General features: G+C 38.4%; 1 protein-coding gene across 1 annotated transcript in view; it reads left to right on the top strand.

Annotated features, from left to right (window-relative positions):
* The window catches only part of LOC100498108 (solute carrier family 12 member 9), a 123166-nt gene that overhangs the window by 32193 nt on the left and 77206 nt on the right, over window positions 1-13767 (top strand). The gene's annotated exons all lie outside the window — the stretch shown is intronic.

Genomic DNA, 13767 nt, shown 5'->3' with positions numbered 1-13767 from the left:
TTATCTACATTTCAGTGTAGAAGTAAACTTTTCATATATTATAGCTGTTGTGCACTTGGTTAACTGCATACCAACGACTAAAAGAGCACTGCAAATTTAGTACGGGTACCATGTAATGCAGGAGCTTTACCAGAATAACAGACTATCACATCCTTAGTAAAGCCAGTTACAGTGAAGCAGACTCACCTATAAGAATGTGTGGTCCAGGTGCACATGATGCAGGCCATCGGTTTAATGTAGGTAAACTTTACAGCACTTCTCAGTTGATATCTGTGGTATTAGTGTGATCTAATCTAACTAGTGTCAGCCTGATGTTTGCAAAGTGCTTTCATGCCTTCAAGATAACATGCACCGAGCATTTATGTTAGTATTTTATTCTGATTAATATAAATGTACATATTCCGTTACAATATGATTAGTGTAGTGAGAGTAAATCTAGGGTTTTCAATTTAGATATACATTCAATCTTTATTGTAGTGGATCTGCAAAGGTGTTATGGATACAATAGTACGCAGTAAGTAAAAAGCTCCTTAAAATTATGTGAAAAATTTTGTATATTTAATTCCCAATTAGAGTTAAAGCAAGTATGAATATGAAAGGGCATGCATAGGATGCCACTAAATGAAATAGATTTTAGTGCTTACAGTAGTATATGAAAGGGATACTGTCATGATTTTTATTGTGTACTTTTTATTTCGAAATTACACTGTTTACATATCAAATAATTCTTGAACAAATGTATTTTTTAGTTGAAATATTAGTGTGTAGGCAGAAATCTCAGTCCATTTTGCTTGAGTCAGAGCTTTCAGAAGGAGCCAGCACTGCACATTAGAACTGCTTTCAGGTAGCCTATTGTTTCTCAATACATTGCTATTGTGTGCCACTGCCCTAAAGCTTTATTTCACATGAAGCAGGTAAAAGTAGGATATTTGCCCCCTAATATCAGAGCTGGGACATCTGTAGGGTTATAATAATATTATTTACAGGATATTATCACTATGTCATGTTTTTAATACAGTAACAAATATGTCAGAAAAAGCTATTCTGATATCTGCTGGGAGCTGCTATCTTTCTACCTTCCCATTGTTTTGCTGATCGGCTGCTGGGTAATATCACTCCAACTTGCAGCTAAGCAGTAAAGTGTGACTGAAGTTTATCAGAGCACAGGTCACATGTTTGTGGCACCCTGGGAAATGAAGAATATGGCTAGCCTCATGTGAAATTTCAAAATTAAATATAAAAATATCTGTTTGTGTTTTTGAAAAACAGATTTCAATGCAGGATTCTGCTGGAGAAACTCTATTAACTGATGTGTTTGATATCCCTGTATGTCCTTCAGACCCTATCCCTCATTTTACATAAATTGGATATAGGTTGCTTCACTTTAAGGCTAATGTCCCATGGAGTGAGTTATTTGCCAGCGATAGATCTCTGCTACCACTGGGGATTAACGACTCTGACATGCCTTTTTTGCAACAATAGAAGTCGCCAGTGGACAGGCTTTCTAACTAACTCACTCCGTGGGACATTAGCCTTAAACTGCTCTCCTTCACTGCCCTTTGCTGCTTTTTTTTTTTTTTAACTAATTCCCCATTACTTGATTATATGTGTCCCTTGCCTGCCTGCTTGCCATTCCTGCACCAACATAATTATCTGCATTAGGACTGCTTGCAAGATTAACCTTTCAGCCCCCAGTATTGAACTATATCATTTGTGCAGGAAAGGCAAGCGGGGATGGATAAGTAAGAGGGAATGAGTTAAAAGCACTTTTTAAAAAAGCAGTGCAGAAAGGAGTTTTCCAGAAAGAGGAGTATTTTTTTGTTGTTGTTTTTGCGGGGGGGGGGGGGGGGGGGGCATAGATAAGAGAGGCTGAAAGGAAACATGTCAGGAAGAATAAAACAGTGGTACTCGCCCGCTACAGTAGTATCATATAAGCAAGTGTGTTTTTTTGACAGCAATATATTTTACTAATCTGGTAGGTTTATATCAATGATTAATAGTTATTTTTGCTCTGAAAGAAAAGATCACAAAAATAAAAGTGTCACTATCGCTTTAAGAAAATATTACTGGTGATAATACTGGCAATAACCTGGATCTCCAACTCCAAGGCACTGTCATTTGATTCATGTTGAGTTTGAACACTTCTTGTGTTGGTGATAAGAAAGTAGCCCAATGACCCGTAGGGAAACGTAGGGAAGCAGGGGCATGACGTAGACGTAGGGCAGACATAGCCACTCCCATTGTTATGTGATTGGTTGCTTTGTATTGGGTATAAATATTTGGAACCGTTCCCGCTCCTCATCCATTTTAGGCAGCATAGTAAAACGCCCACCCTCCCTCCCTATAGAGGTGGAGGTAACGAGTGGTGTTGGCGGGGTGATTGAGTTGGGGGAAAACAATGGTTGGGTTAGGAAGGGAGTTTGAGAATTGTTTGGGGCATGCCTGGAACCTCAGGGGTAAGTAAGCGGAGCAGGAGGTGAGTTTTGTTGGGTAGGGGGTTCCGGGCTGGAAGGGCAGCTGGCAGCGCCAGTTGCGCTGCGCAGTTATTTGGCTTGTTATGGTGTATGTTTATTCAAAGTTGGTTGTTTGTTATACAAACATTTGTTTTGTGTTCATGAGATATTTTGTATATCATTTTGTTCTTTATGATATGTTTTAAATTAAAACTTTGATTGTTGTTAATAAATGTTCTGTGGCCATTTTTATCCCAAGAATTGGTGTCTGTGTGTTTATTGGGGATGGTAAGTAAAAGAGGTAAAAAGGGTTAAGGTTGGGAGAAAGGCGGGTCAAGATCCGACGTTGCTCACGTCATGAAAAGTATCATGGTTCCTTTTATATGGGGTATTCTGCTGGACTGGACTGCTGTGGACTGGTGGAGAATGGAAATTTACCCCAATATGGGTTGCTGGGTTTTAATGCAGCCAAAGATATTGGTAATGAAGATGCCATGTGTGTGCCATTGCCCTAAAGATTTATTTCACATGAAGCAGGTAAAAGTAGGATATTTGCGCCCTAATATCAGAGCTGGGACATCTGTAGGGGTATAATAATATTATTTACAGGATATTATCACTATGTCATGTTTTTAATACAGTAACAAATCTGTCAGTTAACATAATGCTTGAAAATCTCAGGACTTTATCCTACATATGTAATAAAAGGCACTTATTTTTACAAGAAGCAGTAACCCATAGCAACCAACAGGATGTTTGCTTTTAAACAGGTGACCAGTAAACGCTGCCTGCTCATTGGTTGCTATGGGTTACTGCTCCTGGGGAAACTTAGGGATATATTTATAATGCTGTGTAAAAAGTGGAGTAAAACATTCCCGGTGATGTTCATAGCAGCAAGTCAGATGCTTTACTTGGTTTTCTAACTGTTGAAATCTAATTGCTGATTGGTTGCCTTGGGCCACATCACGGGTAATGTGTCACTCCACTTTTTACACCCCTAATATACCACTAAATGTCTTTTATTACCTAACCCCTATATGTTATAAAACAATCCTTCATTTGGAACTAGAATAAAAAAAATTAAATCTAAACTAGAAAGGGAAGTTTGAGAACAAATTTCATGTTAGTTTGAAAAATGTGAAGTCATGGAATGAAATCTGATCTGTTTCCTAAGGGTTTGAATAGAGTCTAAATGGCAGCAATTTAAATTTCCCCACTGAAAGTCAACAAGTGACATCTGATTGGCGGTTGGTGGCTGCGCCCACTTTTTCTAACCTGGAACTGCAGTTACCCAGTGTTAACTCTGCAAAGTTTAAGGACCCTAGGATTAATAGTTAAAGAATGGCAGCAGTTTAAATTTAAACCAATAAAAGTCAATAGGTAAATTGCGATTGATGGTTGGTGGGTGTGCCCAATGACAAACACTGGGCACCCTGGCATAAACAGTGTGAGGATGACAGAATTTTAAATTTAAACCAATAAAATTCAACGGATGAAATCTGATTGGCTGTTAGTGGCCCAACCCACTTTTCCTATTTTTGAACTGCAGTCTCCCAGTGAACAACTTTGCAAAATTGTGGGATCGATAGTGTTCACCATTGAAAGTAAATAGGTGAATTTGATTGGCTATTGATGGCTCTGCCCATTTTTTCTAACTTTGAACAGCAAATACCCAGTTACTAACTTTAGAAAGTTTAACAACCCTGGAATTAATACTTAAATAATGGCATCAGTTTAAATATAAACCAATTAAATTTAATGGGTGGAAATGGATTGGTTGTTGGTGGCACCACCCACTTTTTCTAACTCTGAATATGTAGTCAGCCAGTGACGGACTGTGCAAAGTTTGGGAACCCTGACATAAATAGTGAGAAAGGCAGCATTTTAAATCTAAACCAAAAACAATTCAATAGGTGAAGTCTGATTGGCTGTTGGTGGCTCCACCCACTTTTTAAAACCTAAACCCTGGTGTTAATACTGTGAGAATGGCAGCATGTTGAATTTCCCCATTGAAAATCTGAACCACAGTTACCTGGTGACTAGCTCTGCAAAGTTTGGGGACCTTAATATTAATATTTTTAAGAATGGCAGCAGTTTAAATTTGTGAAGTCTGTAGGTGAAATCTGATTGGCTGTTGTTGGCCCCGCACACTTTTCTACAATTGGAACATAGTCACCCAGTGACAAACTGTGCAGTTTGGGGACCCTAACATTAAACATGTGAGAATGGCAACAGTTAAAATTTCCCCACTAAAAATAATGAAAAATATTTGATTAACTTTTGGTGGCCCGCCCACTTTTTCTAACACCCAGTGACTGACTGTGCAAAGTTTGGGAACCCTGGCATCAAACCAATACAATTCAATAGGTGAAATCTGATTGGCTGTTGGTGGCTCTGCCCACTTTTCAAAACTAAAACTGCAGGCCCTAATGAGCAACTGTGAGAAATTTGGGCTCCCTGGTGTTAATACTGTGAGAATGGCAGCAGGTTGAATTTCCCCATTGAAAGTCAATAGGTAAAATCTGATTGGCTGTTGGTGGCTCTGCCCACTTGTACTAACCTTGAACCGCAGTTACCTGTTGCCTAACTCTGCAAAGTTTGGGGACCCCAGTATTATTACTGTGAGAATAGCAGCAGGTTGAATTTCCGCCAAGTCAATAGGTAAAATCTTATTGGCTCTTCACAGCTCCTCCCATCCAACAATCATATTTTCATTCAGGCTGACCCCATGCCTGTGTGATTCAAGTTTGGGGAGCGTAGCCTCAAAGCTGTAAGATTGGCAGCAGTTTTAATATCCCCATTAAAGTCAATGGGTGAAATTTGATTGGCTGTTTTTGGTCCCTCCCACTTTGGGTCATCCAACAAATGTCGCTGTTTCATTCGGGGTGACCCCATGATTATGTTATTCAAGTTTTTGGAGTGTAGCTTCAAAGCTGTAAGAGTGGCAGCAGTTTGAAAATCTTCCCTGTCAAAGTCAATGGGAAAATTGGGGTGTTCTGAGCGGCGCCACAAAAGACGGGGGGCAGGATCACTTAGAAAAGCACAAGCAACCTTCTCCGCTATAGGGGGAAGAAGTGTGGAGAGTTTGCTGACATTCATGCACACAATTCCTACATGGGCTTCATTTGAGAGCTGCCAATTCCTCTCAGGCAATGCTGTCATAGGAACCTCATTCCCTGCCTATTATGTGACTTGATTATCGGAGCGTTGCTCGTGGGCAGGCATATGGAACAGGCATGGCAATTAAAACTTCACCTTCGTTTAGCTCCTAACTTGTCTTCTGATTGCATTAGATATGATAATTTCTATTACCTTTTTTTCTCACAAGGACAATATGGATTTGGAAAGATAGAAAGGTTCTTTAAATACTGTCAGAGCTTGCAATGAAGATATGAGTGGGGCCATCTATTACAAATTGGGCAGGCTGCCTGCATTTGGTAGAACAGTATTTATAAGGGGCAGATATAGGGAGGCAGGTGGGCATTTCCTGTCCTCAGGGGCATTGCTGCCCCCTCACCCCCCTTCCTCTTCAGAGTCATGGCAGGTAGAAGGGGGGCCGCATCACTAGTGCAAAGAACACCTTTTTTTGTTTAATAACTGAAACTTCGCCTCTTAAAGTTACCAGGAGCAGATTTGTTTCCACCCCCAGTAACATGGAGGCTAAGTGCTTGGTGTGGAATTAAGTCAGATATACCTACACACACAAAATTTTTTAAATAAACATTTTGTAAAAATTCTAGCAATATTCTATATTCTAGCAGTAGTGCGAATTGGATTTAGTGGTAATCACAACTGGGTACACAACTGTTTAACCATTTGATCATTGTCTTTTGTCTTGTGCATCCAAAAATAAATTTCCTCTTTGTAAAATTGTATGGTTAAGCTTTACTTGTATGTTCTAGGTGCAAAGGAATGTAATGATAGAGACTGTCAGGGAAGCCATACAACTGCCTGAGGTTGTATGTTTACCATTATTTTCTTAACTAAATTCTTATTATTCATGGCCTAATGAGTTTAAACCCAACTTTACTGACAAATAGGGGGGGAATTCACAAAAGTGGAGATAGCCCTTTTTTGGAGTAAAAGTGGTGGAAAAACTGGTGGAAAACACTTTCTCCAGATTCACAAACAGAAATCCGCCTAAATTCCGACTCAACCGCCACTTTTCTGTTTTTCATGAAAGAAAGACAGTTTACAGACACTTTTGTGAATTTGTTGTTTAAACAACATTTATACAACGTTTTTACGACATTTTTTCCCACCATTTTTCCCTGAAATTTTCAAAATGGAGTAAAGCTCAGTGTAACTCTGTTAGATCAATTCTAAATTCTTCTGTTTTGTTTTGTTTCACCCAGTCCCCATTTCACACCTAAGGTAGGAGCCCCATTGGGGGATCAGTAACATATTAATGGGGATTAGTAGACTATTGTTAGGGGACAAGTTTCTGTCTAACCCTAGAACAATAGGTGCAAAAAGCCTCATTAACATTTTATAAACAAGTAAAACACTGATTAAAAAAAGTTTAATTTATATCATATATAATAAGTTTTTACCTCACATTCGCATGATTATGCTAGTTTTAGCTTAATCAATGAGGCAATAATAACATTTTGAGTGACTATATTGTAAACATTTTTATTAAAAGGAAAAATAAAGCCTCCCAGGCAAATTTTTAGTTGAGCAGCAGTGCCCCCTCTTTAATCACTTCACTGACATTTGCCCCAACTTATCTGTGCCCCCATAGCATGTCCAGAACTACAGAGCTGCTTGACAGCATTGGTCCCCACCTGTTCCCAGCAGCCATCTTGGTGATCAGCAAACAGCACATACACACTGGCACCCAAACTGGGATATTGGGGTACAGGGTTGGACTGGCCCAACAGGGCACTGAATAAAAACCCGCTGGGCCCTAGTCCTGTTGGACTTCTATTCACCGGGTATATTGGGAAGTGGAATTACACAGAAATATAGAAAACACTAGAAAGCCCAGATTGTTCTGAAAAAAATTAAGTATAGTTTCCCTGGGCAAACTAAAATTACCCCTTAGGAAATGCCCCCAAAGTGAAATGACTAGTGATGAGTGAATCTGTTCCATTTTGCTTTGTCAAAAAATTTGCAAATCTTTCAAAAGATCCGCGAAACGGCGAAAAATTCACGAAACATCGAAAATATCGTGCGGCAAAAAAATTTGTCGCCCACGGCTATTATTTTGTTGCGCGGCTATTATTTTTACGCCCGCGGCTATTATTTTGTTGCACGGCTATTCTTTTGTCGCCCACGGCTCTTATTTCGTCGCGTGGCTATTCTTTTGACGCCCGTGACTATTCTTTTTTGACGCCGGTGACAATTTTTGGATGTGCGGCAAATTTTTCTGCGGCAAATTTTTTCACCCGTTTCGCTAAACAATCTGCCAATGGCGAAACGCGGAAATTTGCTGCAAAACAATCCGCCAATGGCGAAATGCAGAAATTCGCTGCAAATCCATGCCTGCCGAAACATTTCGCCTATCACTAGAAATGACAAATGGCAAATGAAATGCAAAATCCTGCTGATAAAATCCTTATTCCAATGCTCATGTAGCTGTGGGACTGGGTTTGATGGCACCGACAGATTTACTAAGAGCTAAAGGCAAATTCATAAAAAAATGTTAGGAAAATGACAAAATCTGAAAACTGTCTGTTTAAAAGACAAATTCACAAAAGTGGAGATAAAGGTTTGTGAATTAGGTGGAAAATACGACAAATCTATCTCCACTTTGATTTTGTCGGAATATCACCACTTTTATGAATTCCCCCCATTGTGTTCCCAAATTTTTCCTTGACATTGTTTCTTAAAAGTTAGAAAACAACATAGCCCATTTTCATCCTAAAGGTTGCCATACATGCACAGTATTCTATAAATTCTACTCAGTGATTTGCCCTTATCTATATTTTTGAAGCTGTTGAGCAAACAAATTTGTAAATATCATCTTATCTTATTAACAGTTGGAAGTGTGCAGCAGGTAAAAGCCATATTGAAGTATGGGACTGGAAGGTAATAGCAGATATAGTGCAGTAGATGGCAGATTGTTTCTTCAGGAGTAGTAACATTTTGAACACATTACTTGTAAATGTTGAAGGGCAAGCTAACATTTACCAAACCATTTTGAGTTTTACAGATCACATGCTTAGCTCAAATTGAGCAGATTGTTTATGCTCCCATGTCTGGAAGCACCCTCCCAACAGGGTAAGCTCGTATAATCAGACCGTCTCTATCTCACATTGTTGTTGCTTGGTTGCCAAAAAACTATTAGGATTATATATAATATATTATTTATATAATAAATTATATAAATGATTGGTCAGAACACCTAGCAAAAGTAAAGAGTAAAGGAAAGTCATTGTTACATTGAAATGATGACCTTTCTACATATAGATAGCACTATAATTGTTATACTCTAAGCAGCTGTAACAAGCAGGCCCTCTTTACCTCCTGTATTGTTCAGTATTTTATTTAATCTTGTATGTTTGATATATACACCATTCCGATGCAAAGCTACAGAATATATTAACCCTTTTTAATATGTGTTAAGGGGGTTGTTCACCTTTAAATTAACTTTAAGTATGGCATAGACATTGATACTCTGAAAATATTTGCAATTGGTTGGAATTGGAATTTCAGCAGCTATCTGGTTGCTAGGGTCTTAGCAACCAGGCAGTGGGTTGAATGAGAGACTGGGACAGGAGTGGGACTGAATAGAAAGATAAGTAACAGTAAAGTGATATCCTTACAGAGCAAATGTTCTCAGTCAAATATTTCAAATACTATATAAAAAAAATAACGATTAAAGTAACAATAATAATAAAGCCGCAACCCCACAGACCAATCATTTTTCATATTATCCATAACACCATCCATGAGATTGTTAAATAATATCTGTTTATTAGGCAATTAGGCAATATGCATTTCAAGAGAAGTTTATGAAGTTCCTGCCATAGTAGGCCATTTCATTTTTCCACGCTATTAAATTCAGCCTGAATATTTGTGAATCATTATCCCAGAGGCCATACATTAGCAGCGGGTCACTTCTCCTGTGCTGTAAGAATGGAATTGAAGACTAATAAAATGATCTGTGTCTGTAGGAAGTACGTGCGCTATTCTAATCAAGGTAAATGCCAACGTACAACTTAATCCAATAGTTAAAACTGTTTAAGGTAAAATCCCTGTTAAAATAGTGTTCCAATACAAAAAGGTTTCTTGTACCTATTTCTGTTTTATATTTCTGTTGGTATAAAAAACCCAGCCACTTAAGCTTATTCTTCTGCTTTTTCTTCTTATTCTTCTTAGCGCCCCCCATTTTCTAAACGCTACTCCTCCTACAGTTTTAGGGGTATAACACCCAAACTCTCCACACTTCTTCACCCTATAGCGGAGCAAGTTGCTTGTGCTTTTCTAAGTGATCTGCCAAGTGGGAGGAGCCAACAACAGCCAATCAAATTTTACCAATTGACTGTAATAGGGTAATTGAAATTGCTGCCACTCTTAGAGCTTTGACGCCACACTCACCAAACTTGAATCACATAGTCATGGGGTCAGCCTGAATGAAAATATGATATTTGTTTGATGCCCAAAAGTGGGTGGAGCTACGAACAGTTAATCAGATTTTACCTTTTGATTTTCGAAGGAGGAAATTCAACCTGCTGCCATTCTCACAGTAATAACGCTGGGGTCCCCAAACTTTGTAGAGTTAGGCACCAGGTAACTACAGTTCAAGGTTAGAAAAATTGGGTGGAGCCACCAACAGCCAATCAGATTTTACCCATTGACTTTAAATGGGGAAATTCAACCTGCTACACAGTATTAACACCAGGGTCCCCAAACTTTTCACAGTTGGTCACTAGGGGACTGCAGTTTTAGGTTTGAAAAAGTAGGCGGAGCCACCAAGAACCAATCAGATTTCACCTATTGAATTTCACTGGTTTAATGCCAGTGTTCCCAAACTTTGCACAGTTTATCACTGAGTGACTACCTCCAAAATTTAGAAAAGTGGGCGGAGCCAACAACAGCCAATCAGATTTCAAATGTAGACTTTTATTCATTTTAATTTAAACTGCTGGCATTCTTTAAATATTAATACTAAGGTCCCCAAACTTTGTAGAGTTAGTCACCAGGTAACTGTGGTTCAAGAAACAGTGAGTGGTTTCACAACAGCCAATCAGATTTTACCTGTTTACTTTCAATGGGGAAATTCAACCTGCTGCCATTCTCACAGTATTAATATCAGGGTTCTCTAACTGGAACTGTATTTTTAGGTTTGAAAAAGTGGGTGTGGCCACCAGCAGCCAATCAGATTTCATATATTGAATTTTTTTTTGGTTGAAATTTAAAATGCTGCCATTCTTATACTATTTATGCCAGAGTCCCCAAAGTTAGTCACTGGGTGACAATAATTGAAGGTTTGAAAAAAGTGGGTGGAGCTATAGACAGCCAATCAGACTTAATTCTAAGCAAATTTGCAATATACATTTGTTACTTATTTGTAATGCTTTTTGAGTTATTTGTATATATAACTGCTATTAAAAGCAGTGTCTGCCTGTCCTTTCTATTCTCTGTTCTGGTGGTTCTGGCTTTTGAAACAATGTAACAAATGCCAGCAGATTTTACAGATTTGCCTTGCTGGAGGAGCCTGGCACTTGAAAATTATTGAAAAAGTAACAACCAGGAGTTCAGCAAATGCTGCTTTCTATAGCAATTACATTTACAAATAAATTTTAAAGCACTAATAATTTTTAATAAATTGATCATGGAAAGTTGTTTAGAATTATGTTTTCTTTTATTAGACAAAACATTATTTTTGGGGTTGATGTCCTTTAATGAAAGTATGTGCCCCAGCTGTTGGGCAAGTATAATGTGCGCACACACAATTGCACACCTTTTAGTGGGGTAAAGGTATGTGCCGATGTCTTGTCTGTGTAATCCCAATATTGATGCAGGTGCAGCTTGTACATGATTCCAACCCTCAATACCAACCCCAATTTTTAAAGGATAGCCCTACAAAATCAACAATGCCCTGTAAAAGTAGGTGTTATTTATGTACCTGTGAAAAACCTCTAGTAAATAAATTATCTGTAGCATTGCTAACAGAAAAATGTTATTTATGTGCTTGCAATGAGCTTGCACCTACTTGTACTTATTTATACAAGCACTGTGCATCAAGTTGGCCCTGTTTTACTCATTAGATTCACAGATTAACTCAAGGCAGCCACAAATCTAACATTGCCTTGAGCAGGTGGTGAATACAGGACTTCCTTTGCATTTTGCACCTATAGGCCCCTATTGTTGCTGCGCAAGAATTGCACACATTTATAAATCATGTAGATATACGCCTTGTCCTACCGACAAGACATCCATTCCTTGAACACTCTTCCTAGGTGCAACTTACAATTTGTATGAAGATTACTATTTATGGTTAATGATTGCACCTCCAGTAGTCAAGCTGGTATCTTTACTTTTATTTTAGAATAACTCTGCATTCCATATAATTGGAAGTGATTGGAGTGATTTGTGGCCCCTAGTCCCACAATAAATATAGTAATATAGCTACTTATACTAAGTATCCACCATCTCAAGGATGTAGCAACAAGCATACCACACCCTGCATCTGATGGAGTGATAAAGAACCTAGATGACTCAGTGCAGGCTTCAATTGAATGTGTGGATCATTTGCCATAAGTATAAATATATGCACATTCCAAACTCACCATTTCACCATAGGTTTGTTGTGGCCTTGCTATTAGCCCAAGACACCTCTAGTCAAATTCCTTACCTCTCATTGACATATAACGTTGATTTGGAATGGCATGTAAATAATGTTTTCAATGTGCTTTTGCACATCAAATCTAAAAAAAAATACACTTCAGAACTTATTTCTCTTTAATTATTTTTTTCTTTCTCTCCAGCATTTACCTCTTTGCCCACTGAATAAACCTGGGCATAAGGTTAATAGAAAAACCATGTACTGTTTCGCTCTATCTCTGCAGTAGTTGGTCTCTTCTTGTGGACGATGAAGTAGACAGCTTTACATATTTTGCTAATGGATTTTGTGTTTGTTATGCTGGTACTGGGAAAACATGAATATGCTCTTTCTAGCATGTCATGATTTGCAGACATTTTATTTTCAAGTATTCTGACACATGATTACATGAGTTATTTTAGCACAGCGCTTGTGACATGTTTTTTGTTGTTATTGTTACAAGACCTGTTAGAAATATGTTTTATTGGTTACACTTGTGCTCAAATATGTCATGGATGCACCCATGGTAGATGTGGGGTTACACTGATGCACATACTACCCATGAATTGCAAAGGCAGTGTCTCTGCAGTGCTCTTAGGCCTTGTTAGTGGAAAGTATTGCTACCCCTGTAATCATGGCTTCTTGTATCTGAGGTAATCACCACAGGTACATACTGACACCACTAACATTCAGTGGAAATTTGGGGCAACTCAGGAACAGGTGCTTCTCAAACACCTTATCTGTGGGTCTATTTCTGCTTTGACTAAAACCTCACTGATAGGGACTGGCACTCTTAAATGGCATAGTTTGCCATGGCTTACTTGAAAAGGCTTCTTCTACCAACATACAAAAGAGGAGTTAAGTTACAAGTATTTGAGTTTTATTAGTATCTGTGCACATGCATGGGGGTATTTGATTATGCAACATGAAGGCATATTTTTCATAGCCTGACACCTCCCCGAATCTATCATTTATCAAGGGCTAGAACTGCTAAAGGTCACAAAATATCTATCCTGACAGCCCAAAACATGTATAGGCACTTACACCCAGCTATTGTTTAGTATGATATGCACTGTGTTTTGCAATGCACAGAATACAGCACTGACAGGAGCAAGGGAACTCGGTAAAATAAATCATTCCAAATCATTTTCTATTGTTGAGCAAAAATAAACTTTACTTATACTGTATAAATTATTTAAATGGTGTTACCTTCAGCTTTGTAATTTCCAATCACAGTTAACAGACAGGCACTATTTTGTGGACACTGTTATTAAGCAAGCTTTACATAATCTTGGCTTTGTTCCAGAATGGAGGACCTCATGCCCATGCATAGGCGACACAATTATCGATCATGAAGAGGGAGAATTTGGGTTTTCTGTTTAATTTGCAAAGAACTTTCACTATACAGCTTTTTATGTGTCGGTGACAAGTCCCCTTTAAAGGAGAATTAATCCTTAAAAATGAATGTCTAAAAATGCCGGTAAAGCCAATTCATCATAATAGTAGAACTTCAAGACTACCTTTAGTAGTAATTGCATCCAG

The sequence above is a fragment of the Xenopus tropicalis genome, chromosome 5 (assembly GCF_000004195.4).
Source record: "Xenopus tropicalis strain Nigerian chromosome 5, UCB_Xtro_10.0, whole genome shotgun sequence".
Lineage (NCBI taxonomy): Eukaryota > Metazoa > Chordata > Amphibia > Anura > Pipidae > Xenopus > Xenopus tropicalis.
The sequence above is the reverse complement of the archived record's forward strand: the minus strand, read 5'-3'. Positions and strand labels throughout refer to the sequence as shown.